The sequence below is a fragment of the Ahaetulla prasina genome, chromosome 1 (genome assembly GCF_028640845.1).
Source record: "Ahaetulla prasina isolate Xishuangbanna chromosome 1, ASM2864084v1, whole genome shotgun sequence".
NCBI lineage: Eukaryota > Metazoa > Chordata > Lepidosauria > Squamata > Colubridae > Ahaetulla > Ahaetulla prasina.
This window is the reverse complement of record NC_080539.1, coordinates 220,513,451-220,534,469: the sequence shown is the minus strand read 5'-3', so window position 1 is coordinate 220,534,469 and position 21,019 is coordinate 220,513,451. Positions and strand designations below refer to the sequence as shown.

Here is a 21,019-nt window from a genome sequence, read left to right as displayed (position 1 = left end):
TGCTGGTTGAAATTTGGAGCTGCCAATTTTAGACCAAGCGGTTAGATGGTCAAGGTCGTTTTGAATGATAGAAGTGTTGTCTGTGGTGTTAAATAGTTTGACATCGTCAGCAAAGAGAACACAATTACTTGAGATATGGTCACAAAGATCATTAATGTATAGTATAAAGAGTGTTGGTCCAAGGACGCTGCCTTGAGGAACGCCACTCTTGACAGGAACAGGATTTGATAAAGCATTGCCAATTTTGACCACTTGTTGTCTGTTAGACAGAAAAGCAGATATCCATTTGTGGAGGGGTCCTGAGATGCCATAGGATGTTAGTTTAAGGAGAAGTTTATCATGTACTACTGAGTCAAAAGCTTTGCAGAAGTCTATGTAGATTGCATCTATTGATTTGCCTTGATCTAGATTTGAAGTCCATATGTTTTTGCAGTGGAGAAGTTGTAAGTTGCATGATAGCTTTTTCCTGAAACCAAATTGTTTGTCCATAAAGTACTTGTATCTTGATAATGAAAAAAAACCAACCCTCTTTTCTAGTTTCCATTAATGAAAAGCTATTGTAGAAATCTGAAGAAGGCATTTTGGGGCAAATCCATGGATGTTTGATTTTTGGAAACACAGGCTTAGTTGAGGTTTTCATAAACATAACTTCTTCTACTCATTGAACTTAATAGCCAAAGAATAACTACAGGAAGCTTTACATTAATTAGATGACAATCATTCTCTTGGTTTTTAGCCTTGTGAGATACAAAAAGCTAGGATAGGTTCATCAACATTTGATACAATTCAGTTCATAAATTTGTCTTGCTAAGAAACTTCTAGCAAAGCCTGAAGTGATTGAAAATGGATAAAAGCCAAAATTCTCTAAAGAAAAGGCTGAACTATTACGCAGGAGGAGCAATGCTTTGTTGTAATGCATTCAAGGCAGTGTTTATAATAAAACTTGACCCATACAGGTAGTCCTTGACTTACAACAGTTCATTTAGTGACTGTTCAAAGTTACAACATCACTGAAAAAAATGACTTATGATCATTTTTCACATGACCAATGCAGCCTCCCCATCATCATGTGATCAAAATGCAGATGCTTGGCAACTGACTCATATTTATGGTGGTTGCAGTGTCCTGGGATCATGAAATCATCTTCTATGACCTTCTGTGACAAGCAAAGTCAATGGGCAAGTCAGCCTCACTGATTGTTGCTTAACAATTGCAATTATTCATTTGCAATGAATGTAATCATTCATAGCAAGAAAGGTTATAAAATGGGGCAAAACTCGCTTAATAAATGTCCCACTTAGCAACAGACACTTTTGGCTCAATTGTGGTTGTATGTGGAGAACTACCTGTATTACTTTTCCATATGAAAGTAAATACTGTATTTCAATATATTAATTGACCCTTATAACAAAAGAGAAAGGTTCAATAAAGCTACAAATATTTTGATACAATCCTATGTCTTCCAGAGTTGGGAATGATCTTGAATAAAATCGCAGTGCCATTTTTTCACTCTACATGAGTATTCCAAGAAGAACTTCATGTTTGCTTAGAACAGGGGTCCTCAAACTTTTTAAACAGGGTGCCAATTCACAGCCCCTCAGACTGTTAGGAGGCCGGACCGGCTGAGTGGGCGTGGCTAGGTGGTCATGTGATTGGGTGGGCATGGCTAAGTCATGTGACTAAGTGGGCGTGGCCAATTTCACAGTCCATTAAACAATGCACACAAATTAAACTTTAATTTGTTTTGCTCCTGGGGGTGTTTTATTTGCTTTTGTTTGCATGTTGCTCTTTTGGTTGACTTTTCTTTTTACTAGATCATTTTTTCAATTTAGGAGTCTAGTGGCCTACTTCAGAAAATTCAGTTCTGCAGCAATTCTTCTCAGCTCCAAGGAGCTTACAATCAAGTCTCTCTCTATATGTGTGTCTCTTGTCTCTCTCTCTCTTTCTGTCTCTCTCCTTCTTTCTGTCTCTCTCTCTTTCTGTTTCTCTCTCCCTCTGTCTCTCTGTCAGTCTGTCTCTCCCTTTATCTATCTTCTGGAAGCGGGGGAGATGAAAAACAGGCAGTTTTCACCCATTTTGTTTGCCTCCTGGGATATCTGTGCATCCCATTTTTCACCTCCCCCACCTCCAGCAGCATTCTGCAGGCCAAAAACAGGCAAAAATGGCCCAATTTTTGGCCAAAAATGGGCTGTTTTTGCCTGTTTTTTTGCCTCCTGGGGCATCTGTCCACCCCATTTTTCACCTCCCCCACCTCCAGCAGCATTCTGTAGGCAAAAACTGTTGGCCTTACCTTTCGATTCCAGCCTGCGGGGCTTGTGAAGGTAAGTCCTGCGGTCAGCTGAAGGGTGGGCAGGATGATGTGGGCGGGGCAGCCTCAGTGGTCCTGCGCAGGCTAGATTAATGGCTTCAGCGAGCCGCATGCGGCCCGTGGGCTATAGTTTGTGGACCCATGGCTTAGAAATTCATCACTTGAATGCTTTGCCTCCTCGAGGTGCATTCAGAGATGGTAGAAAGATAAGAGAGAAAAATCCTCGGAAAGAAAAATCCTGACATAAGTATAGATTTGAAGGCAAACTCAGTATTTGCTTTGGTTAACTTTATGGTAGTATTGATACAGGGGGTAAGGAAATTGATAACCACACAAACTTTCAAAGACCAAGAGGAAAAAAAAACCTTGTGATTATTCCATATAATTAACGAAATGTCTGGAGATAAACTGTAGAGATAGGACTTTTCTGAAAAGGAGGAATGCAATGAAATCTAGCTGACCAATAACCAGATTATTATCAATCGGAATTGCAGCTATGGATTCTAGAGGCTTCAAAAAATTGAACTATAGAAAAAGTACTTTAAAGTCCACAGGACTGAAGAAGTTCTTTCTCCCACAACAAGCATGTTGAGGTTGTTTAAATTGTAGAATGGACAGCTTGTCTTTTTCCAAGTATATTTTGAAATGATTTTTAAAAGTAAGAACAATTTTTATGTGAGAAATAACTCAGAAAGTAAAGATACATGTTTATTTATGACACCATTTAAGAAAACTAGATTGAAAAATGTTGTGCAATACGCAATGTGCTTTGTTTTTATAGGGACTCGTCAAGTTCAGACAGCCAATAAGGATGAAACTGATAGTACACTACCTTCTGGTGGTCAGAAATGTACAAAATCACAAAATATATGCTGAAATTGACCCCGTTCCCCCCCAAAGAATGGTAAAAGTATAGAACTTCTAATATGACACAAGATAACAGCTCTATCTTTCTAGCTTAAAACTCAAATAAGAAAGGTATATAACCACTCATGGATCAAGGATCATGGATCAAGAAAATTCTAAATTTTCTAATTTAGAATATTGCATTTTCTCTCCCAGAGACCCTAATCCTATGGCAAAACATTTCCATATGGGAACTTCATCTTGTAACAAAGTCAGACATGACATATCAGGATTACATAGCCTAGTGTGAGCCACAAAACAGTACTTCAGGTTTAGAGAAAGAGGTCTTTTCCTGTGGTTTAGGTGCTTATTCACCATGAGGCCACATTGCTTTGTTCTCACAGTACTATCCTCCTTGGCCAGCCAAGTTTCTTTTCTCTTGGCTAAAATTGACTTAATCTCATATACAAAACTTACTGTATTATTTGCATGTATTTCTGAATGTATTTCTATTATGCCAGAAACTACTGTATTTTAAGAGGTATGGAAGGAGCACATGGCCAAGATCTCAGGTTCTTCCAGAGCACAAGGACAAGTTCACTTCCTCAATGTCCTTTTTTACAGTAACTTATGCTCCAGCCGTATACTTTTATCTGCAAACAGAAGTCCCTTCTACCTTGTGGACAATCTTAATTGTTTCTTGCTATCAGGCCAGAATCCTAACACCATCAGGAGAGTTGCAAAATTTATCTCAGTTGCCAATACCCCCTTAACCATGACAGCAAACTGGGTCTACTCTACCTTAATAATCTACCTTAAAGGACAGGGCCTTGATTGAATGACTGTTTTTAAACATTCCTATTAAGCTCACAGTAGGTTTTGCTTATTCTCAATATTACAAGACTGGTCTTTACAAAACTGAAGGCCCCTCCACAGTGGACTTCAAATATTTTCCAGGGATTTGGCAGTGGAAACGATATTATGTGATGATGTCTAAAGTGTTTCTTTGTTGTCAGTGTTCCTACGAGCATTTAGCATGATGTGGTGAATTCACTAAATAGCCAGCATATTCAAGATGAAGTGAGAAAAGAAGTTCCAGCACATGGATGTCAGTTGTTGTGGGTATCATGTATCCTTCTCTTTATTGGGAATTATAAACAATTCTATAGGCAACACAATGGCTGGATAGGTTAGAGAGTAAAAATAATAACTATAATGCTTAGTCCAGGTGAAAAGACACAAATGTAACCTGTGCGAGGGATTTGTTTTAAGCCTTTCATTTTTCTTCCTAAAGGACTGCAAGATTTGAGAAAAATAACCCTAATCGTCACAAATATTCTGTATATGTTTTAAGTCACAGTAGGTGTATCTGGAACTTGAGATTTACAGATAAAAGTCGTATCATTTAGAAGAAAGAGACTAAGAACACTTGGGGTTTCTAAAGTATGGCATCAACGTGATTCTTTGGTCTCAAGTCTAAAATCCCAAAGACTTCATTACCCAATGAAACCTCTAGGTTAATAATGCAAAGCAAAATCCTCTTGCCAAGATGGAAGTCATTGGAGAAAAGGGAACACAGGCAGAGCAAATGAAACGGTTGAGTTGTATGCACCTACCTCTGGCAGGAAGCGGTGGACAAATCCATTTGAGCAAAAATATTGAAAGGGTCACTTGAGCACATGCTGTGCACTTTTAGAAAAAAATCAGATATTGAAGTTTGGGATCTGCAATCCTTAGACCCAACAACGCTCCGCTCTTTACATTATCAAAGGATCTTCAATTGTGCATTTTGCTTTGAATGGTTATTCCACTAAAAAATAGAAACAGAGACAGTATAGTCCTCAAAAAAACAATAACACAACCCTCTTAGATTCATAAACATAAGTGTACGATGGGAAAAGCTGTTCATCCTTATCATTGCCTTGATACTCAAACTCAAATCCTCCACCTAGGAACAAACAATCTACTCTCTAATAAACAATTTGGTTTCAGAAAAAAATTATCATGTAACTTACAACTTCTTCACTGCAAAAACATATGGACTACAAATCTTGATCAAGGCAAAACAATAGATGCAATTTACATAGACTTCTGTAAAGCTTTTGACTCAGTGGTACATGACAAACTTCTCCTAAAACTAAAATCCTACGGCATCTCCGGACCCCTCCAAAATTGGATATCAGTGTTCCTGTCAAACAGACAACAAGTGGTCAAAATAGGCAGTGCCCTATCAAATCCTGTTCCTGTCAATAGAGGTGTTTCCCAAGGCAGTGTTCTTGGACCAACACTCTTCATATTATACATTAATGATCTCTGTGACCATATTAAAAGTAATTGTGTTCTTTTCGCTGACGATGTCAAACTATTTAACACTACCAATAATACAGCTACCCTTCAAAAAGACCTTGACTTTGTGTCAGAATGGTCAAAAACTTGGCAACTCCAAATCTCAACCAGCAAATGCTCTGTCTTACACATTGGAAAAAAGAATCTAAACACTAAATACAAACTCAATGGACATTACCTTACAGATGACTCCTACCCTGTTAAAGGCCTTGGAGTTTTCATATCCAATGATCTAAATGCCAAAGCCCACTGCAACTACATCGCAAAAAAGGCTTTAAGAGTTGTAAACCTAATCTTTCGTAGCTTCTTCTCCAAAAACACTATACTACTAACCAGAGTTTATAAAACATTTGCTAGACCAATTCTTGAATACAGCTCGCCTGTTTGGAACCCATACCTCATTTCGGACATTAATACAATTGAGCGAGTCCAAAAATATTTTACAATAAGAGTTCTCCACTCCTCTGAATACAATAAAATACCTTATGCCACCAGACTTGAAATTTTGGGTTTAGAAAACTTAGAACTCTGCCGCCTCCGACAGGACCTGTGTTTAACTCATAGAATCATCTATTGTAATGTCCTTCCTGTTGAAGACTACTTCAGCTTCAATCACAACAATACAAGAGCACAGAATAGATTTAAGCTTTAACCAAAAACTGTCTACTATTGACCTCACCCCATTCCTAAGAGGTTTGTAAGGGGCGTGCATAAGAGCACAAATGTGCCTACCGTTCCTGTCTTATTGTTTCCTTTCATTATATCCAATTAATATAGTTATTACATACTTATGCTTATATATATGCTTATATATTATATAGTTATTTTCATCCTTATGCTTATATATACTGTTGAGACAAAATAAATAAATAAATAATAAATAAATAAAAACTTAGGTCTCCAGCATGTCTTTCACAGTAAGGAACTAGCTGACTGCCAAAAGAAAATAGAAGTATTCTTATATGACAGCTAGAAGTATGCAGTCTATGACAACCCAAAATCCTTTGGAGTTTGATGTTTGATAAACAAGTAAACAAGAACAACAACAAACAATAGGCAAATGAAGGGCGGAAGTGAGGAGTACCCAGATGGATAGAGGAAGGCAAACTCTGCTTGCCACAACATGCAAAAATGACCTCATTTCCATCTCAATCAGAAAGCAAACCTTCAAATGCATACCAATTTTTTTTGGGGGGGGGGCTATGTGCAGGGTATGAATCCAAGGTTACATTTAACAGGAAAACAGAAAAGCCTCCAGTAAAACATGATGTGGCTGCCTTACCTGATCACTAACCAACATTTTTATATTGTATTCTATAAAAAGAATGAGAAGAAGAAGAAGAAGAGAAAAGGGGATCTAGGAATGATAGTTGTCATGCAATTATCTCTAACCTAATTCCTCTGATTCTCCACTGCAAAGAAAGATTTTCAAGCATGCAAAAGTGCTGCATTTTCGTTGTAGGGTGGGGAGAAAGGGAGAGAAGAAGCGACCTCTGCAGTATCTTCTGCTTCAGTTTCCTGTTCTGTGGTAGATTAGGAGGGAAGAAAAAAAAAAACCGGGGTGGGGGTTTAAAAAGGAAGCCAAAAAGAGTGCATTATCTTTACAGGATAGCGCCATCTACTGGCAAAATAAATACATATGCACCAATAAAGGGGAATATTTGTAGCTCAGGGCCGAAATGTGGGATCCTTGGCACTCCCTGAGTTTAGTGCTTAATTAGAACTCTGATGATATTACTAGTTTGGGCAAAAAAACAACCAAGCTCAGAGAGCATCTAGGCCCCCTCATGCGTATGTACGCTAAGTGGTAAATATTTACTGATTTTATCATATTTTCTCCTGCTGAATTTTTCCCCTGCTGAATATTTTCTCCTGCTGAATTGAGAGCCAATTCAGCAGGAGAAAAAAAAAAGTCAGCCAAAAGCCAAATTCAGGTACATAGAAGTGACCAAACTGATGATAAGAAATGAGCATTTCCAGAACCTTTACATTTCTCTTTTCAGTTGTTTCCCTCTTCATTTTTAATTGGATTATTAAATGGATTATTTTCTTATTTATTTTTTTGGTGAAGTTAGAAACCACTAAATAGTCCTGTTCACGTTAAGATGCAAAACAGTTTTCTTTCCATCATTTCCTACAGCGCCACTGGCTTGGGACGGAAGGAAATTTATACACGCAGCATCAAGTACAAGTGCCAAGTCTGTGCAAATCATTCAATGAGGCATTTTGCTTATGAGAAAACTTCTCTCTGAATCTTGTCTTTGAAGCCACGAAGCAGCTGGAGTGACTGGTTGAAATGTCTTCTGGTCAGGCACACATATGCTTAGAAGGCTTAGTCTTCAGGCAATGACTATTTGGGGACTTCAAGGTGCAGATCCAGAAGAGCAATTCACTGAATGATTTGCACAGGACTACAAGATGCTACTTTTTCTGGATAGTTGAGGGATCTCTACATCTGAGAACAACTTTTGTGAATGATGAAAATATTGTCTAGCAGTTTTGCATTTGTGTAAGTATTGAGGTGGATCATAGACAACTGGGAGACTAACTTTCATTTTTCACCCCAGAGTTACTGATGAAGATTGGTTGGTGATTCTCTCAGGAAAACAATCATGCTTTGAAAAATCTGTATGTGAGAAAAAAGGTACGTGAGATGCTATGGACATCTTCAAGGCCTTACAGTTGCTTGTCCATTATCCATTTGTAAACAAAGAAATCATCAAAATAAAATAAAAACAAGTTTTAAGCAATGTGGCAGAACTAGATATATTTAAATAAACCAATCTATGCTATTCTACTGTAGTATCAAAAGGGACATTTGTAGCACTTGTATCTTCCTCTTGCTTCATCAATGCTCTGGATATACTGACCACATTTATTTATTCATTTTTTATTTAAAAGATTTGTATCTTAGAATAACAACTCTGGGTTGCTTAGAACAGGGCTACAGCTTTCTGAGAGGTTAAGAGGTGAGGTCTGCCAGATCTCAAGGGGAAGGATATGCCATAGTTCAGGGATTGCTATGGCTAGACAGGCTTATCTACCTTTCCAGGTAAAATACATGCAGAAATCCCATTGGAGGGTAAACCCACTTAGGGTTAGGGTTAGGTCCCCATGAAGTCGCAGAGCAACATGGATGTTGCCAATGAATTCTTACCGCACCAGTATGCTTAGAAGGGTGCAGACTTTTTCAGACAGGCTTTTCTAGGTAAAATACATGGAAAAATCCCATTGGAGGGTAAACCCACTTAGGGTTAGGTCCCCAGATCATTGCTATGGAAAAGGTACACTTTCTAAGTGCCACAAGATGGCACCATTTAAGAGAAGGGACCTGGAGCATCCTTACTTTATCCAATGTGACAGGAAAGAACAGACAACTTTTATTTTTATTATTTATTTATTTATTTATTTTGTCAAGTACATATTAGAATATATATATAAGTATAAGCATGAATTGAATACATAAATGAATACAATTAAAGGGAACATTAGGACAGGGACGGTAGGCAACACTGGTGCTCTTATGCACGCCCCTTACAGACCTCACTTCAGTGAATATTAACAAAAGAAATGGGTTAGGATCAAAGTCTCTGATTAATGTGATACTCTATAGGGCTAATGAGCTTGCCTTCTTGTTTAATATCTACATGAAGATGCTGGGTATGATTAGTGATTAGATGGGTCAGGCATCCACAATACTGTATATCCACAATATATTGATGATATTGATGTATAACTTGACCCTGAGCTATCAACTGATATTGTATCTCCAGTGCCTAGACACTACTGGAGTTTGAATGTTTAGGAACAAGCTTAAGTGCAACACTGACAAGATTGGGTTCATGGATATCCTCATAATTCCAACAATATTTTTTAATTCCAACAATATTTTTTGAAAGACCAAGGAAGGTAGGCACTTTGAAAGCCCACTATAGTTAAAGAAGTTATGGTACAATTCTCTGCATGCTTTACTTATTTAATTGTGTTCATCTGCCCTTATTAACCATAAGTGCACCCTGAATGCAATCTATCCTTTTTTGTAGAAGAACATCCCACAAGGGGTGGATCATTTTTGCAACAATTTTGGGTGGTCATGCTGAGTAAGCAAGGGAAAAGACATTTTCACTAAATGTGCAAAAATCTTATTTATTTATCTGCTGGATTCAGTGCAATGATTGAGCTGCTTATCTAGCTCAGAAAATTATTTCAAATTCATGACGTAAAAGATCTCAGTGAAATGAAGTTGATGGTGCGGTTATTGGAAGAGAACTGTAGCAGTCTTGGGAAGTAACATGACATCAACTACAGGACTGGAACTGAAAAGGCAACTGGAATTGAATAACACAAAAGGAATTTGAAACTGAATTATGTAAACATGATGAATATCTAATAGCAAAAGTATATATTTGTAAAGATTTGAAATAGAAGTTCAAATTAATGAGCTATTACTTTTGGTATAACATAGGAATGGACGCTTGGGAGATAATGTGGAACTGGTATTAAATTTACATTGTGTCATAATTTAAGAGTTTTTTTCCTAAAATGATATATTGTTAGTATACCACATCAGAGAAATTATCAAAATATGCATAAATGTATTTCAAACCAGTGTTGGAACTATGAAAACATGAGGGAACTTTTTAATCGTCCATGGCTGACTTGTGTGCAAATCAAGAAATTTTGCAGTGCATCACAAATTCACACTGTGATGCAAAATATTAGTATTGCAAAGAAACGAAACCTCTTTTACTGGGACTTATGGACAATGAATTAAAAAAGACGCATGGTAGATTGATTTTGTATATTGTAGCAAGATAATTTTATGCACAAAGATGGAAGAATAAGGAAATCCTCACAATGGAGAAATGGATTGTGAAAATGTCAGAATTCATAGGAATGGCAAAACTAAACTGTTTGGTCATAGAAAAAAAAATTTTTTTTTAGAAAGACTGAAAACCGTATATAGACTTTTTTTGCTGAAGGGACTTCTAAGAGGAAGAAAGAAGAGTAAAATTGTGATTATCTGTTGAAAAATTCAGAAGTCATATACATATTCTTTAACTTTGTATATATGTCAGCCTTCCCAAGCAGACCAGAGGAAACCCAACCAGCTTCATGAGCCTTTTTCATGAGGCTATGTTAAGAGAGTCTTGCAAGTCTGATAATATAAATCTGTCTCTTTTAAAGTTTGGGAAGCTAGGGAGGATACTTTCTGAGGTGTTTTTTTTCCTCTGCCTGTTATGCAGCTGCAGGCTCCCCATCCCCCCTTATTTGGATAGTATCACTTCATCATTTTGCCAGTAGGTGGCACTGGACTTGTTATATCTAATCAAAGCCAAGCATTTTCTGTGACTGTCTTCTTGTTAACAGTTTTTGCAACAAAATTTTAGAAGCCTATGCTGGGTAGATGACTTTTCAGATCATTGTAGAGGGAGAGAAAAAAAGATCTTAGAAAATGCTACATGCAATTTACCATTTCAAGATAGTTTATCCCTTCCATACTTGTTAACAGTTTGTACAATAAAAATACGGTACTTGCCTGGATTCTCTAGGTCTCTCTCCCGCTCTTTCTACACACACACACACACACACACACACACATGTACAGGTGTACCAGTTAGCTTTGACTTGTGGCAATTGCTTGGATAGTCCCTGCAGTTTCCTTGGCAACATTTTCAGAAGTGATTTGCCGTTCCCTTCTTCCCAGGGCAGAGGGTGACTGGAGGCCCCATAAAGGAGGTGGAGTCTGATAGCATCATTTCTAATTACCAAACTTTATTACAAAGCCTAAGGTTTTATGAACTGTAATTTATGTACAGCAAAAGGTTTCAGGCAATCTCAAAAGAACACAACAAATATGAGAGGTTTTTAACACATTAGATTTGTTGGTTGATAAAGTACTGTAATCTGTCTCACATGAAATCTGCATCTGAATTCCATAGTCTTCCTCTCCTAACAGTTTCTCCACTCACACTCATTTAAATTTTACACCAATTCAAGCCACTCTTGTATCTGATGAAAGGAGCTTACGGCTTTTAATAAAAATGTGTCAGTCAGAAAAGATTTAAATTTCATAATAAATGAAAAGATGCTACCATACTCATTTTTTATTTATTTTTTGCCAGTGGAGACTAGCATGGCCTCCTCCTACAATAGAGGCCCCAAATTACCTCCATGCCTATAGCAGGGCTAAAACTCAAAGACTCTTGGTTTATAGTTTAGTGTCTTTAGGACACTCCAATTGTCAAAGCTGGAGGTGGGGAGGGGACATTTGTAGCAAGCCCTCAGAATTGGCTACATCAGAACAACTGTTTTGATAAGGATCTTCTTTCTAGCTATGGCTGTTTGAAGTGAATTCCATGGACTGGTTTGGTATTATGTGAAGAAGTCAGCCTCACAAGCTCCAGAGAAGGTTAGTAATGGAATCTCCTTCAGGTACTTTTACTCCTGTCAGTTTGCTTGCCTGGGTGATCTGCCCCACACAATACTGAAGAAGAGAGCACAGCAACTGGAAGCTGCTCCTCTCATGAATGACAGAAAGGGCAAGTGACCATGGAATAATAAAAGGAGGACAAAATTGCCTTTAACAGGTGCCAAATTGCCCTTCAACATTGACCCTGAGAAGGAAAAAAACTTTTAACTCACTGCTACCCCACCCATCCAACCTATTGCTACTCCAAAGCATTTCTGAAAAGGGCAACCCCCCCCTCTATTTGTATAAGGAGATTCAACTAGTCTGAAAAGTTATAAGAAGAGCAATTCTTTTACATTGGCTGGCTAGAAATATAACAAATCACAAACTATGGTTTAGAAACCACAACAGCCGAATTCAGGCTAAGCCCCAAATCAAACAATAAACTAACCATATATGGTGTAGGTTAATGTCCAGGCTCAGCCTTGCAATAACTCAATGATTATTCTAAAATCACTGCCATTAAATGCTCAAATCACAAATACCCATGGCTGGCTTCTTGTACTGCTGTGAAAATTCAAATGTAAATTTAAGCAAGCTTAGACAGAGTTGGAATACTATGTAACACTATATAAGAGGTCCATTTTATGATAAAATACTTTGGGAGGTAGAGTCATTCAGAATTAAAATATTATTACAACAACGTGCTTTTTACACAATCCATTTTTAGCCAATTCTGGAGATATTACCAGCAATTGTACTGATTACTAGCATGTAGGAATTAGCATGTAGCCGACATGGCAAATCATACACAGTTGTGGAAGTTTGTCTATGGTAGCAGTAAATATGCTTTCTTTGCCCATCAGATAATGTCCTAACTCCCTTCCAAGCGGAAATAGCTTGGAATATAGAGGAAGGGTATATGTATCTTCATCAAGTACAGAATCAAAGATAGCAAAGGGTCCACTCAAAAAATACTTGGCAAATCAACTAAATTTCACCTTCCTTTAAAAATGTTGTCAAACAGTTAGTGATAGACTAGCATCACTGCATCCTCCTAAGTGTCATTTGGGAGGGAGGGGGGAAGAACTTCACTGTCAAGTGCAACTTTCCCCAAATAACAGACTCCAACTTCCATTTTTTGGCCTCCTGTGCAAGTAAAGTTTTTGCAGTCTGGTAACACGGAAAGTTCCTCCTATTTAGCACAAAGTGAGAGTAACCGAGATAATGCTATGCTGCGCAACCCAAGCAAGCCTCAGCTCAGCAGGCCATTTAACAGCAGTGAGAGTGCATCTCTTTAGTCTCATTCAACCAACCAACAGTCTCTGGTCTCTCTCATTACCAAATTAAGTCATTAATCCATCATAAAATAACAATGTTCTAAGATTTAAAAGGTACAGAAATAAAAAGAAATAATTCCATGGTTTTAGAGACGCGGTAGTAAATGCAGTTGCACCTATATATCCTGGTACAATATCAGTATTTCACTAGCAGTAGTTCTGTTATTGAACCTTTAAATGGGGGGCAGGGATTTAGAGTTTATCAAGCTGTTAAGATGTGAATCTCTGGTTAGCTATCTTTTGTAAATTCAATACGGAAAAGTTAGCCATGACTTCTTTAGGTTCAATTTATTTGGATGGTATCTAACTAAATTTAAGAATAATAGAACTATGAACTGGGAATAAAAAGGGGAACAGAGGAATGGTTGCTAAGAGCACAATGTGAAGTTTATCTGATGACATCGTATTTTTTCCAACTATGTGAGATGTTATGTTTCTAGATATTATAACAATACATACATAACAATGTTAGAAGTCTTTTGCTTACAATTCTGTTGACTTCTTTGTCCAGAACTGCAGAGGCTTCCCACAAAACTCATCCATACAGGCTGGCCTTAGCAATAGCTTTTTTTATAACTTCCTGTGGGGCATTTTGTAAGCATCTGACCACCTACACCATTTGCAAACCTTTTACATCACCAAGATTATATTCTATAACTTGGTTTGCTTAGAAGGCTACAAGGGTGCATGAAAAATATGCAATGGCAACAGCAAAAGGCAGCTTAACCCAATTCTATAAGAAAACCAATCTTATTCAGACAATCTAAGTTATACTTTATAAACAATTTTCTAGGAGTAAAGAATCTGCTCAGTCATCAAACATACGTTCACAAGCCACAATAGCTAGGTCACATTCTGCACTAAATAAAAAGTATGTTTTAAACATGATGTGGTATGTTGTACAACCAAATCAAATTATGAATAATGCTCCCAGAACTGCTTTCATTCCTTGTTTAAACTTTGCAACGAGTCTCATGAATTTTCCAAGCACTTCTTTATAATCATTCACTGAGATATAGCATGGGTTAATATATATCTCAGTTATGGTTTATTTCAACCATGTCTTACTGAAATGGAATGGCTGGGTTAAATATTTAAGCCATAAACTATAATTAACTAATTCAACATGTTAAGTCAAAGCCAATAAAATGACATTCTGGCTTAGCATGATAAGTGAACTCAACCAGTAATCCTGTTTCACAATTACAATGAATTAATGATAGTTGTGGAGTGTTCAACAAAAAGGTTCAATGGGAATTATATTACTTGTCTGAGCTTAGTGCCCTCTAGAGGTTTCTACACTATAACACCCATCATTCCCATCATATTGTGTAGAGATGAAGGCAGTTTTAACTCACTTATTCTACTGAACTCTATGAGACCTGCTTCCAACTACACAAATATAGAATTGCACTGTCATTCTGTCTTATACCTACTATCCTATACTTACTCGTTTAGGAGAACATTCTAAGCAGATTTGTGAATTCACATCATAATGATGAATAGAAATATGTCAATTTGACTGGCTAATGGAATTGAATCAATATCCACAACTTTCTGTAATATACGCATGTTCTTTTCAGTTACCAATGCAGAAGAATATACTACCCTCCCTAATGAAGAAAAAAAGCTGTAAATCTAAACAATTCTTAAGGTTACACTCGTATATTCAGAAACAAAGTTCACTGAAACAAATGTGACCTACTTCTATTAAATAAACCTGGACATAGGTTTGAAAAAAAATTGTAAAATGTGTTACCTTGAGGACTAAAACATATAGCTGCACAATAGTACAAAATATCTTCTCTTTTATCCAAAATTCTCTAGCCTCTCCAGATATTGATTTTTTTTTAAGAAAAACTTTTCAGTGGTATTTCTGATTGCCATAAATTTATCTTTTAAACATCACATCTTGCATAATTCTTCAAAACAAAAATGAGAAGACTTTAAGGGTGGAATTCATTGTACAGCCCATCTCCTGTGCATTAAACCTGTATATAAATAGCAGCAATTAAAAGGCTACCATGTCTCATCACCTCTCACTTTAACAGTATCTGGTAAAGTCCCCAATAATGTTCACCCCAATAATAATTAGGAAACGAGAATCAGGCTACTTACCCTTAGATATGAATGAATAATAGAGCGGAAAATATTCACTGCTTGTTTGGACCAAAGTGAGAGAAATGAAAGGCACAAGCAACATCCTGCAGCTAAATAAGGACAGCCCTTCCTATCCCTTATATGCTAGAGATGCTTCACTTCTGAAAGAAAGTGGAGGAGGGGAAGCAGCATGTGTGAATACTGCGTTCCAGAATGCAACAATCAGCTGGCAATTTAATGAGTTAGTGTGCTGACTGAATGAATACATTGCCCCCACCCCTGCTAGATTTTAATTTAAATTCTCTCTGTCTCCCTCCCTCCCTCCCCCTTCTCTCTTTCACACGCAAGCAAGCCCACTCACCCACAACACATCTGTATATGCACGCTTTTAAAACAGCAACCTTAACTGTGCATTTTGTTGCTCTCAAGACTAGTCCCACGCCGCTGTCCAAGGTCCTGCAGAAATCTCATCAGCTTTAGGGCACATTCAAAGCAATCATGCCGCCTCATTAAGCACCAGTTCTCTGACAAACCCAGCTCTTGGGCTCTTGAAATTCCATTCACAAGCCTGCTGCATCACAAGTATTCTGCCTACTGCTGGAGGCCTATTCTGATGCAGCCCATATCAGAGTTCTCAACCCCTCTCTTCCTCTCCATGTTGCAGTAACCTGAAACAATAGGAGCCTCTTAGGGAGTTGGTGTTTTCCCCTCCACAGGCTGCTTGAACAGAGTTCAGCATATTTCTTAAACCGCTGTACCTGCACAAATCATCTACCGCAACCATCACCAAAGGTGCTTTGTCTAGACTCTGCAGAGCACTCACTCTAGAATTTTGTCCGCAGTATCATTCATATATATATGTGTGTGTGTGTGTGTGTGTGTGCAAAGATCTTCAGGGTTTTTTAAAAATAAACACAGAAGCACAGATAACAGGTCTCTTCTGAAAGAAAGATTGCTTCTAGATTCATATATATATATATATATATATATATATATATATATATATATATATATATATATATATATATATATATATATATCCCAAGCAATGCAAAAAGTCATAGTGAATAGCTCTTTTCATGGATATCTCTCTGCACTCACAGCACACCATGAAGGAAATGGATTTGTTTAATTGCTTAATCCATCTAATCAACAGCAATTCTCCCCACAGGCAGAGAAAAAGATGTTTGCTAAGCAAATATATTATCGATTCATTTGCAGACTATTTCAAAGCCAAAACTTAGTAAAAATATGCTATCCAAGCAAGAAAGCAGAACATATTTTTCTCTCTGAATAATTCCCCCCACCTCTCTTCATCGTACCGCATGACTGCAGGGAGGGGGGGGAAATCTCTCCGCATACTATTAAACATGCAATTAAAAATATTACCTAAGTAGATGCAGCAAAAGGTCATAATCCAACTTCCATGCTGAATCCAGAGCTTGTTCAGTTCGGTAGAGTCTCTCTCTCTCTCTTTCTCTCTCTCCCCTACACTTGACCTAGACTGCCTTACATAATGAGGAGTCAGAACTGAATCTGGAATGTCATTCCTGGCAGGAAGAGCAAACGCTGGCAAGCAGGTGGGCTGGTTTGTAGGAAGATGCCCCAGTCTCTCCCTTTCTTTTTCCTCCTGGACTGCTCTGGGAAAAGCAAGCTTAGCTCTGAAGAAGCCGATGTCCTTCTTCCCCTGGCAGGAATAGCCAGACTAGAGATGAGCGAGCGTTTAGAGAAGCGTGACAGTCAGCAAAAGCTAACCTAACACAATTCCTGCTCTCATGCTACAGGACTGCATAGCAGCAGCTAGTGTGAGCAACAGCGAGGCAAAATAAGGGAAGAGGCATGCTTTGCCTGGGTGTCACTGTCTCATGCTGGTGAGCGGAAGGCAGAGGAAGAGGAACTGAAGGTCAGATTCTCTAAAATGAATTTCCTAATGGGATGTTTAAGTCAGCAAATGACTCACTGAACTTAGGTAAATGTGTTGCTGCTTAAAGAAAGCAAAACCTTCGGGTCAGCTTCTGTTGTTCAAAGACTGTGTTACATTTTCAGCTAAAGGTATTTGATTCGTGTGGAGGTCAATGTAGATTATTATATGTGCAGACTGGACTCTAGACTTGAGTTTCTTTTCATTTTGGCTAGTTAGAATGTTCATTCATTATTTTCTATAGATTATAACCTCAAAATTCCTTGGATGGTTATTTGGCTGAGAAAGGTATCAAACGCAAGTAAAAGTGAACACTGATACTTGGTTTGGATGTTTTGAATTGAGACTTATGCAGAATTCTGTTATTGGGTAAACTTAAGTCTTTTGTGAGTTACTGTATAATAGTTCAATTTCTTTCTCCTCTCTCAAAGTACTTTTAAATTTTCTAGAAAATGATGGGGAATTAAAAAATGACTCTCCAATGAGGTGAATGTATTTTAAAATTCTTCATTAAAATATTGCATAGATTGATTATGACTGTACAGTATATTAAATGATGTTGATAATACTATCAAACTATAAAACAGGTAATCTATCATCTACAATTCAGATGAATTATCCCGGAAAATTCAAAATAGATCTCCTCCTCTTCTTGTTGTTGTGTTTTATTACTATAGGTAAGTTTCTTCTTAAGGAGGAGGATTAATCAATTAACCATGGTGATAATTAACACCACCATGAGTGTCAGTAATGAATGGAACTTTCTATCAAGAATTTAATTCACTCAGACCATTTAGTCTATTAACTACTAAAATTATTAGTAAAATAGGAGTGAATCTTATAATAGGAGTGAAGAAAAAACACTTTTTATTTTGGTAAACAGGTCTTGATTCTTTTGATAGTTTGCTCTTATGTGATAGTACTTTGTACATAAAAACTAATGGAAAGAGTAATGTATAACCATTCACTCTCTTCAAAAAAGCTTTGCAAAATTAAGGCTATTCATTTTGATATGGAGAAATCAGAATTATATGATATTCTAATTCTGCTTGCACCACGTAAATATTATATGACTCTACATGATCTGGCAGCGGGAGGTGGTGTAGTGTCCTTCCTATCCTATTGCTAATGTTTTTTTCAAATGTTAATTTCCCCCTTTGCCTGTTGCAGCATACCATATGCTGATGGTATGCTGATGGTACAACTTTTCAACTAAAGTTGTATTCCTATTATGGCCCTAAGGTCTGTGGAATTATGTCAATTAGGTCTCACCTGCATATTCATTTTCTTCATAATCGTATCTACTAAGATGCCTCTATTTTCCTTCAAAACCCTGCTTAAGGGGTTGTGTTTTTCTGAAAAACTTTGACAAACTTCTTTTGCCCTGTTGCAAGGAAGCTTCAGTTTCTGTAACTGTATTGAATTATGTGTAGATTTCTGTTCTGTCTGGCTCCAGATATTCTGTCGTTCTCTTTGACACAAATGCTTAGAAGTATCTCTGAAGAATCAGGAGCAAAGGACTAGGGCAAGAGGTGAAAATGGAAGTATATCTGTGGAGAAATCCCATACAAATCCATCTGTGTATGTAACTACATAGCTTATACAGGTAGTCTTCAACATACAACAGTTTGTTTAGTGACCCTCCAGAGTTACAACGCCACTAAAAAAAAGTGACTAATGACTGTTTTTCACACTTAAGACCTTGCAGCATCCCCATGGTCATGTGATCAAAATTCCATTTTTGTTTTTGGAATTGCCATTTTTCTTGGCAACTGGCTCATATTTATGACCGTTGCAGTGTCCTGAGGTCATGTGATCACTTTTTGCGACCTTCTGATGAGCAAAGCCAATGGGGAAGCCAGATTCATTTAAAAACTACGTTACAAATTAACAACTGCCATGATTCACTTAATAAATGTAGTAAGAAAGGTCATAAAAATGGGACCAAAATTCACTTAACAAAGGTCTTAGCCACAGAAATTTTGGGCTCAGTTGACCACAATTGAGCACAAAAGCAACTCTCTTGTTAAAACTGAAGTTCTCCTCTATATATTGTTTTTGATGGGCAAACACTCATGGTAATTTTTGTTGTTGTTTCAGGAGAAGGACCAGAGAGTACAAAGCAGGACAATAGAAACTGCTGTCATCTTTTAGTCTTTCCACAGGTGAATCTCTAAGTGTAGAAACAGGATGGCTGAGTAGGTGAGCTGAGGACTGTGCTGAGGCTTTGAATAATAGCGGTGGCTATTATTCAGGTAGACCTCAACTTACAACCATTCATTCAGTGACCATTCGAAGTTACATTGGCACTGAAAAAAGTGACTTATGACTGTTTTTCACATGACTGTTGCATAATTTCCCATGGCGGTGGGATCAAAATTCAGATGCTTGGTAACTGACTCATATTTATGACGGTTGCAGTGTCCTGGGGTCCTGTGATCACCTTTTGTGGCCTTCTGACAAGCAAAGTCAATGGGGGAGCCAGATTCACTTAACCACTGTGTTACTAACTTAACAACTGCAGTGATTCACTTAACAACTGTGGCAAGACAGGTTGTAAAATAGGGCAAAACTCACTTAACAACTGTCTCGCTTAGCAAAAGAAATGTTGGACTCAATCCAGGTTGTAAATTGAGGACTATCTGTCATATCAGTTGATCTTAACTAGGAAGGGAACATAAGGGTGAAAAATTAATCCCGCTCTAAATATTGTCAAGAATCTTAGGATATTTTTTGCAAATTCGGTGAAAAACCTTGAGAATCTTTTACAGGCATATAAAGCTGAACATGCTAATGAAAGACCCACATTTCTAAACCTCAGTTTTGACCATTGTAAGCATGTTTAGTTAAATACTCCATGATTCCTTTTAGGAATTTGCTACTAAATGAATGAAGAACTTTAAAGTAAGTCAGAATCTTGAAGACAAGATTTCTTTACCCATTGCTGCTCCTACTAATGCAGGGATGTCCAAACTTGGCCCCTTGAAGAGTGGTAGACTTCAACTCTCAGAATTCCCCAACCAGCAACTTGCTCATATTTATAGCTCATGCTGGCTGGGGAATTCTGAGAGTTGAAGTCCACCACTCTTCAAGGGGCCAAGTTTGGACACCCCTGTCCTAATGTAATTCTGCTGTGAAGAAGGTTTTTTTTTTAATTTTGTCACAACAGTATATATAAGCATAAGCATGAAGTAACTATATAATATATAAGCATATATATGAGTATAAGTATGTAATAACTATATTAATTGGATATAACGGAGGGAAACAATAGGACAGGAACGGTAGGCACGCTTGTGCTCTTATGCACGCCCCTTACAGACCTCTTAGGAATGGGGTGAGGTCAACAGTAGACAGTTTTTGGTTAAAGCTTTTAATAACTATTATAGCATTAATAACTCTGTTATAATAGCATTAATAACTCTGTTACTGAAGTCATATTTTCTGCAATCAAGATTGAAGCGGTTAAGTTTAAATCTATTGTTTGCTCTTGTATTGTTGTGATTGAAGCTGAAGTAATCCTCAACAGGAAGGACATTGCATGGTTATATGATTGAATCTTCAATTGCTTTCCACAAATGATTTGCCAATGAATGCCTAACCATGTGCTTTGGGTTCCTGGAGCTACTACTCATTACCTATTCTTAACCTGTGATTTGCTTTTCCTACGTACAACCAAGCAACTATGAATGTTCAAGTGGGAGACGGTTTTATTTTTTCCCCTCCCCTGGGTTGTGCAGATCACA

The 21,019-nt window shown here is 37.5% G+C and overlaps 1 protein-coding gene across 1 annotated transcript in view; it reads right to left on the bottom strand.

Moving 5' to 3' along the window:
* Window positions 1-16,893, bottom strand: part of LOC131202409 (sodium channel protein type 1 subunit alpha-like) — a 108,474-nt gene extending 91,581 nt beyond the window's left edge. Inside the window, exon 1 of the mRNA XM_058191360.1 lies at window positions 16,742-16,893. The gene's annotated coding sequence lies outside the window, so the exon portion shown is untranslated. The remainder of the gene's footprint in view (window positions 1-16,741) is intronic.
* Window positions 16,894-21,019: the final 4,126 nt, after the last annotated feature.